The following is a 7,964-nucleotide window of genomic DNA, read 5'->3' as shown; positions in this document are numbered from 1 at the left end:
ATTAAGTAACAAACTGAAAAAGTTAAAAAATAAATTAACAAAATAGTAATAATAATACAAGAAGAAAGAAAGAAAATTCAGCGTATAATGTACATGGATTCAAATGAAAGATAAGCATGGTTTATAACAGCTGAGTTTTAGTCAAAGATGATGTCGTAAAATGTGCCAGCCATGTTGCATGATTACTTGGAATAAAATTTGCAGACAACCATGCTATAAATTAATATTAATAAATTGTACAACTTGGATTAAAAATCTAAAGAAGTATATAAAACTTATAACAAGAGCAACAAATAAATCTAAATTAACGGCTCATGCTAATGCAGTATGTCTAACACTACCATCAATTTCACAAACTTCAAAGTCTTTCTCACTAAAATAGTAATCCAGTATGTCTAACACTTTGGTCCACTGACTGAAGATCAAAACCTAAAAGCAATTGGCAAACACAAATAACCATAACAGCTTGGAGAAAAATAAAATAATGTATTGAGACATAAATAATGGTTACAGACTTCCCTAAGTTGAATAACCAAATTACTAAGAAACTTTATTCCATGTCCTGATGTAAAGCAATACAATACCAAATTATATTAGTATATTTCACTTTAGTCTTGTGTGATTGTAGATGCAACACAAGACTTTTAAACTGTACTAAATTGAGAACTAAAACAAAAAAAAAACCTAAACAAAATTGCAATCCAAATTTGCAGCTATGTTGTGTGATGTTCTCTCTCGACTTTCTCACTTGATTCTGACAAATTTATAAAAATATTTGAAAAAATTATTCTCACACTGCAATTTACAAATTGATTTAGATATTGAATTGAATATACTAAAAAGATTCTCTATTGAGCTTTCTCTTCTTCTTCGATAAAGCAAAACAATCAATTTAATTAGTAGAAAAACCCAAGAACAAACTCAGAACCAGGATTTAGAATGCGCAAAAAAATAGAAAAAAATCATAAAGAGAAAACTAGAAGTGAAGGTGCAAAGCAGAAGGAAGGAGGCACGAGCAGCGAGCGGATCTGGGACATAAGATCCCTTTTGCTATGGGGGAAGGGCACTTATCCTCTTGTAAAAACGTGAAAACCTAGCAGAAAAAAGTAGATAAATAAACGACAATCCAAATAAAGAAATAAAGGAAGAAGGAGAAGAACATGCAACAGGTGTGGTGGAGGTGACGGTGACAGGATGCTCGTGTCGCTACCGCAGATTTGAACCATGCACAACACTACGCGGATGAGATAGCTAGCAGATCTGGCAGAACAGAGGAGGAAGCAGAAGAAGCAGAAAAAGCAGAGGAGCTAGCACAACGTAGAAACTTTGGAGAGGTGCAGAGATGATGATGGAAGTTAGAGAGAAGAGAATTGTGTTGTAACTAGTGAGAGTGAAGACAATCAGAATGAGAATTGAGATAGATCTGAGAAAGAGGGGCATCTAATTGAACCCTGAAAAGAAAGCAAATAGCGGCTTCTCTCAAATCTGCCACGAAAATTGCCGCTAAACTGCAGATAGTGGCTGTTTTCAAAACCGACTCTAATAAAGCGATGCTATCTGCCGTGTGTCTTGTAGTGAGAGGAAACCTTGACCAGGAGCACCTTTTAAGTACCAAGGACACTATGGGCTGCGTGGAGATGTGGCATGCGAGGATCGAACATGAATTGGGCAAGCTTTGCCATAGCAAACGTGATATCGGATCTAGATATGGTCAAGTACATTAACCTGCTAATCAGCCTTCGGTAGCTTGAAGCATTTGGAATTGGGTCTCTTACTTCTGCATCTCGAATCTTTAATTTGGCTTCTATAGGTATCAACGCTGGCTTACAATCAAGGTAACCAGTATCTTCAAGGAGGAAAAGGGTATACTTCCTTTGTGTTAAGGAAATTCCTTGCTTTGAGCGAGCTAACTCCAGACCCAAGAAAAACTTTACCACCCAAAATCTTCAATTTAGAAATTGATTGCAGCTATTCTTTAAATTTTCTCACTAGTTTATGCCTTGGTCCAACAACAATAATGTCGTCGACATAAACAATTAGGAAAGTGGTATCATTTCTCTCACCCAATGAAAACAACGAGTAATCCTGCTTGCATTGCTTGAACCCATCCTAAGTAAGGGTTGTGCAAAATTTGGTGAATCACTGCCTCAATGCTTGTCGAACGCTATAAAGAGATTTCACAAGCTTGCATACTAGACCCTATTTCCTTTCTGGATGTCCAAGAGGTAAGGTCATGTACACCTCTTTGTTCAACTGGTCATTTAGAAAGGCGTTGTTGATGTCAGGTTGCAACATGCATGGTCCAATGCTTTACAGCTGCAATGGTGAGAAGAATGCACAATGTAGTGATTTTAGCAACAGGACTAAATGTGTCCTTAAAATCAATGTCTGATTGTTGTGTAAAATCCTTCGCCACGAGTCGAGCTTTATAGCGCTCTAGAGTGCCATCTGCACACATCTTGACATTATAGACCCATCTGCACCCTATGGTGTGTTTACCCTTTGGTAGAGGAACCAATTCCCAGATTTTGTTGGCTTCGAGTGCGTCGAGTTCTTCAACCATGGCATGGCGCCACTCCTCATATTTCACTGCCTGATAGTAAGATTGAGGTTCTGGGACAGCATTAGCATGAGCAAAGTTGTGATGATAGGTGAGGTTCAACCTACGATTACTAATGTAGTTAGTAATTGAATATGGTGAAGTGGTAGAGCATACATAGTCATATAAGTAGGAAGGAAGGTGTGGATGTCTGGACGAGCGACAAAGTAGTTGAGAGATAAATCCGGTGGCTCTATTTAAAAAAGAGTGAAAGACTTTGACTATGGCTCTACAGATTTGAGGCTAAGGATGTGAGGTACAAATCCTAAAAGAAGTTTATATATTTTTGAAATTACTAACTTTTATATATCTATATTATATTATATATTTATTATTATATAATATATACCCTGGGGTGGGTAGGGACGGGTTCACCCCAAATCTGACCCTGTCCCACCTCGGGTCAGGTTATTATCCAACCCAACTGAGTAAGGGGCAAGTCGGGTACCCACGAGTTTGGGTACTGTTGTCAAGCCTCAATTATGTGCATAAGTTTACTCTAAAAGTGGGAAAGATATAGCCCTTTACCAGCATAGAGACACAAACATAAACACTTTGAGATTCATAATAGACTTAGCCTATCAAAAAAGTAACCAACAAAATATCATACAGTGGCTATTTAGAAACTAGTTTATCAAAAAAGACAGCCTACATTTGTTTATATATAAACCTAAGAGTACACTTCTAGTTCTTCATAGGAGGCCTAAATCCAAGAGTAAGAGGATGAAGTTGAAGAATCTTGATGAGGTTGCTATTGTCATAGTCTCAGTTATGACTCCACTTTATCCACTTGGTTTAGGCACTGTAGATCTACTAGGAACATTAGACAAAATATTGATAAAAAGTTGTGTGATAGGTGGAACAAGAGGCCTTAAAGAAAGGTCAACGGTGGAAAGTTTAAATTGATAATCTCATATGCTCCCTATAAACAACAAAGTTGTTTTTATATATCACACAATTATTTATATCTTGTAATGACATAATTCTAATTGGGAGAAAGATTACAACCTCTTCTTGCGGAACAAACTGTGAAAGTGGAATTTCATTCCCTTGTGCTATTAGTGTCATTCTCTTTAGAGTTGATTTAGGTATTTTTTTTCTTCTTTTTTTGTCTTTGTCTAGAGTTACGAACAACATACAATTTATATATCTAAACAATCACAAGATTACGAGCATATCTTTGAAATATACTTTTTGAAGACTACTTACCACTGGATCTATAGTAGTTCTTAACATCATGCAATATTATCATTTTGACTATCTCTCTCTACTACCAAGACCTGTATAAATCATTATTCAAAAATGATATATTAAATACCTTACCATTATATTTACAGACAATTAAACCTCTAACTAATAATGTAATACTTAAACCCTTAACCATTTCTTAAATAAGACAAATCGTACCCTAAAGTAACAATACTTGTGTGGTATTGGTAGAGTTCACTGATACAATATTTTTCTTGCTAGCTCTTCTTTTTTTTCTTGATCATATGCTTTCAATTAGGATCTTTTGAGGGATTGGAGCAAGTCTTGTAGTAATGGTCTTTTTGGCCACACTTATTATAGGTCACTTCAAATGTCTTTTTAGCCTTATTAGAATGCATCTCTCCTTTAACAGAATTAATTCTTTTCTTCATTTTTAGAGGATGAGTAGATTTCTTAATTGAGAGAGGTAATTAATGACTTAGGTAAATCAGTTGGCATCCAGTGCTCTTTACTGTTGACTAGTTTGATGCAATGTTAGTAGGTTGATCTGATATTGTCCATTGTGAGTCATATGTGCACGAAGTCCTCTAACTTTAGCCCCATCTTAGCCATGGATGCAACAACATGCTTTCAGGACAAAGTACAAACTTAATAATTTTATATTAAATTAAACAGACCGAGCAAGTAAATTGAGAAAGACTTTATCAGTCAGCTACTAGACATTGCAGGTAGAAGTCCTATTTTACAAGTTTACTCCAACTTTGTGTCCTTGCCTATGAACTTCAAAAAGTATTTTATTATTGTTTCCAGCCCAGATTGCACTCTACTTGGTGCTCTTAGACTTGATAAACTCATCAAGTTTCTTCTGTTGCATAGGGGCTAACATGCCAATATGATTCTCTAACTTCTTTTTGTGCACAATTCTTTTCTTCATAATGTATGACCTCAAGTGCTTACACATTGTAAGTATTGGCTTTCTCCTGTAATCGACAATCTTGACGTTTCATATCTCGCACATATTATTTGTAATATTATCAATTTTTGGCTCATTGATGAAATAATCCTTACACAACACAGTAGGATCAAACCTCTGCATATATTCTTAGGCTCCCTCATTTATCTGCTTTAACTTTTTCATAGATGTGCTGAATTTTTGGAATGTTTTGCAGCTAGAGCACTTCAATATCCTCTACATATACTCCCATATGTGCATTAGGCATCACTTTCTATTCTAAGCCCTTTCATAATCAGGAAAACAACAACATAAGAGAGTTACATAAATTAAATAAAATCATAAATAAATACATAATAACATATCATACATGAATATGAACAAGTTAGGTTGTAGAATTTACTTTTTGTTGGTTTAAAATAAAATTCTTTCCAAATTGTATTACCTCTTCTAGGTCTTCCTGCAAGAATGTCAAAAACCACTTCCAAATATCCTTGCATTCATTAGGAACCACTGCATATGTAATGGTATAGAAGTGGTTATTGGCATCTTGTCCCACTACACTTAGAAGCTATCCGCCATAATAGCTTTTCAAGAAGCAGCCATCCAATTCAATCAGCGGTCTACATCCCTCTTTAAACCTCTTTTTGGAGCATCCAAACTGATGTATAACTTATCAAATAGTGGCAGAGATTCAGGTTGGAGATTGTCTCCATTAGAATTGTTGATCCAGAATTACTTCTATGCAATTCCATTAGATAATCACGTGTCTTTTCATATTGTGCTCTTTCATTTTCGATCATAACGTTTCTTATAACCTTCTCTAGCTGTCATTCTTGGGTTGAGTTGAACATTATACTCCTCTATCATATAATCCATTACTTTCCTTAATTTAAGGTCAGGTTGTATGAGAAGCCTTTTAACCAATTTTTCAGCCACCTAAGATTTGTCAACCAAATTACTATCAAAATATCTTTCTACAAGAGTGCTCATTATATAAAGTCTTTACTTGAAAGCAACTTTTTGCACTATTTCAAATGAAAATCAACCAAGGACAATTTTTATTTGTACAAGCTACCCTCATTCTATGCTTCTCATTCTTAACATACAATACATCTTTATCCTCGTACACAAAATAATCCTTCAGAGCTCTGTTGAAGACTTTCATAGTAGAAAAGATTTGTCCAACCTTAAATTCCACCTCACCATATTCAGAGTCTCCATTAAAAGAGTCATAAATTGTCTTGCCTTCATCTTCAGATAATATTAGTACATTTCACATTCATACTCATAAGGTTTCTCAAAATCACTGTCCAATTCTACTGCAGTTGGGTTAGGTATGAAATCTTCAGCTCCATCAGCCACATTAGCAACATGTCCACCAAATCCCCCTCCAACAGGCTCACTTCTCCTAGACTTTCTTGGGCCTTTCACATCTAGCCCAGGCCCACTATTCTCATCTTATATTCTCTGTTTATTTATCTCATCTCTAAGTACAATTTTTTTTCTAGTACTAAAATATTTTTTAGAGACTATTTTCTTAGTAGTTTTAGGAGACATCTTTGGCTCACTATTTGTTGAGTTAAGCCCCTTCTTAGATGCACCAACCTTATTACTTTTTTTAGGTGTCACCCTTTTTTTAATAGGACTCATAATCTTTTTTTTCTCTTCAAACTATTGTCATTGCTACTGTCATCAGACTAATATCTAAGAAGCGGAGGCTTATAACCCTCATTCTCAACACTTTCAAATCCATCATCAGAGGAAGATGATGATGAATCAGAGGGTGTCTTCTCACTTAAAATCACAGTTTTCTCCTTAGCTCTAATATCAATTACCTTTGGCAGATCCACGAGATGATTGAAATAGATATAAAACTCATCCACATATCTATTCTTAAGAAGAGCTTCTCTCAGTTCATTAATCTCTTCATTCTCTAAATGACATGAAGCCCAGACTCTATATCAAAATTAGTCACATCATATCAATACATAGCCTTATACTTCAAGTAGCCTAATTCTTTAAATAAAATTACCAAATCAAAAAGATTAATTAGGTCAACATCTAATGGTAAATTTTTTGAACTTTTTCATGTAAATAGTGTAAAACTTTTTCGTTATCTTTCTTAAAATTTTTCTCTTGATGAAACACAAGGACAACCAGATATTTAACCATCTAAAAAATAAAAAGGCCTAAATTAAATCCTAATTAAAAACTCAATATGTTACACAAGCATTTTAATCTGATCTTATTATAAACACCTAATTCTATTACTTTATTTCAACTTTGTTTAATTTATTACATAAAAAATTATTTTTAAACAAATCTCTTCGCTTTCATATTATTTAAATATAGGGCATGACAATATAAAAAATATTTTAACATTTCTAAACCTTAACCAGAGCTGGATTCAGACAACAATAGTTGCATGTCATACTCAAGACCACACACATAAAAAGAGAGAGGGACAACGACACATACCTCTACACTTCGTAGCGTCAACAACAACCATCCAAACTTCGCCAGTAGCGCCGTGCAAGTTCCATCAACTTCATCATGAGAAGCTTCGTCAGCAACCTTGTGAACACATCCCTCTAACTTTGCACACTCACCACTGCCTCAAAGGAAAAAAATGTTCCTCTAGCTACTAGGATTTTCTTATAATTGTTAGAGAGGGTCCATGGAGTTTTATAGAAAAATCTATAAGGCGTGAAATGAAACATCTTCTGGGGAAGCAAAATGGTATTATTTGTGCTCACGTGGAAAAGGCCCCTGTCCTTTCTAACAAGTCACGTGGGTCTCTAACCTCCATCTCACAACCTTAACTCTCTAGCTAAGCAGCTTAATAAAACACATAAACAAGTTTCGTTACTCTTTGATGGCAAAAATGATAGAAGAACCGCATTAGCAAACGGAGCATAGGAACATGAGGTGAAGTAGATCCTTTTTTTTGTTAAGGGTCGTGTTGTCATTCAGGCAAATGAACAGTGTTGGGTTAGTAATTTACTCTTAAATTAAACTTTATTTATTTATATAATTTGTCCAATAAATTTAATTTTAGATAAACCACAAAAAATACACTTGAATTATTTTATCAATAATAAAAATTATCTCTAATTTTGTTATTAACAAAAATACCTTCAAATTATTTAAAAACATGATAAAAATACATGTGTAAAATTAAAAATTTTATTATTTGAGAAT

Source organism: Arachis ipaensis, chromosome B3, assembly GCF_059453495.1.
Source record: "Arachis ipaensis isolate K30076 ecotype BB chromosome B3, ASM5945349v1, whole genome shotgun sequence".
Classification (NCBI taxonomy): domain Eukaryota; kingdom Viridiplantae; phylum Streptophyta; class Magnoliopsida; order Fabales; family Fabaceae; genus Arachis; species Arachis ipaensis.
Note: the sequence above shows the minus strand (reverse complement) of the source record.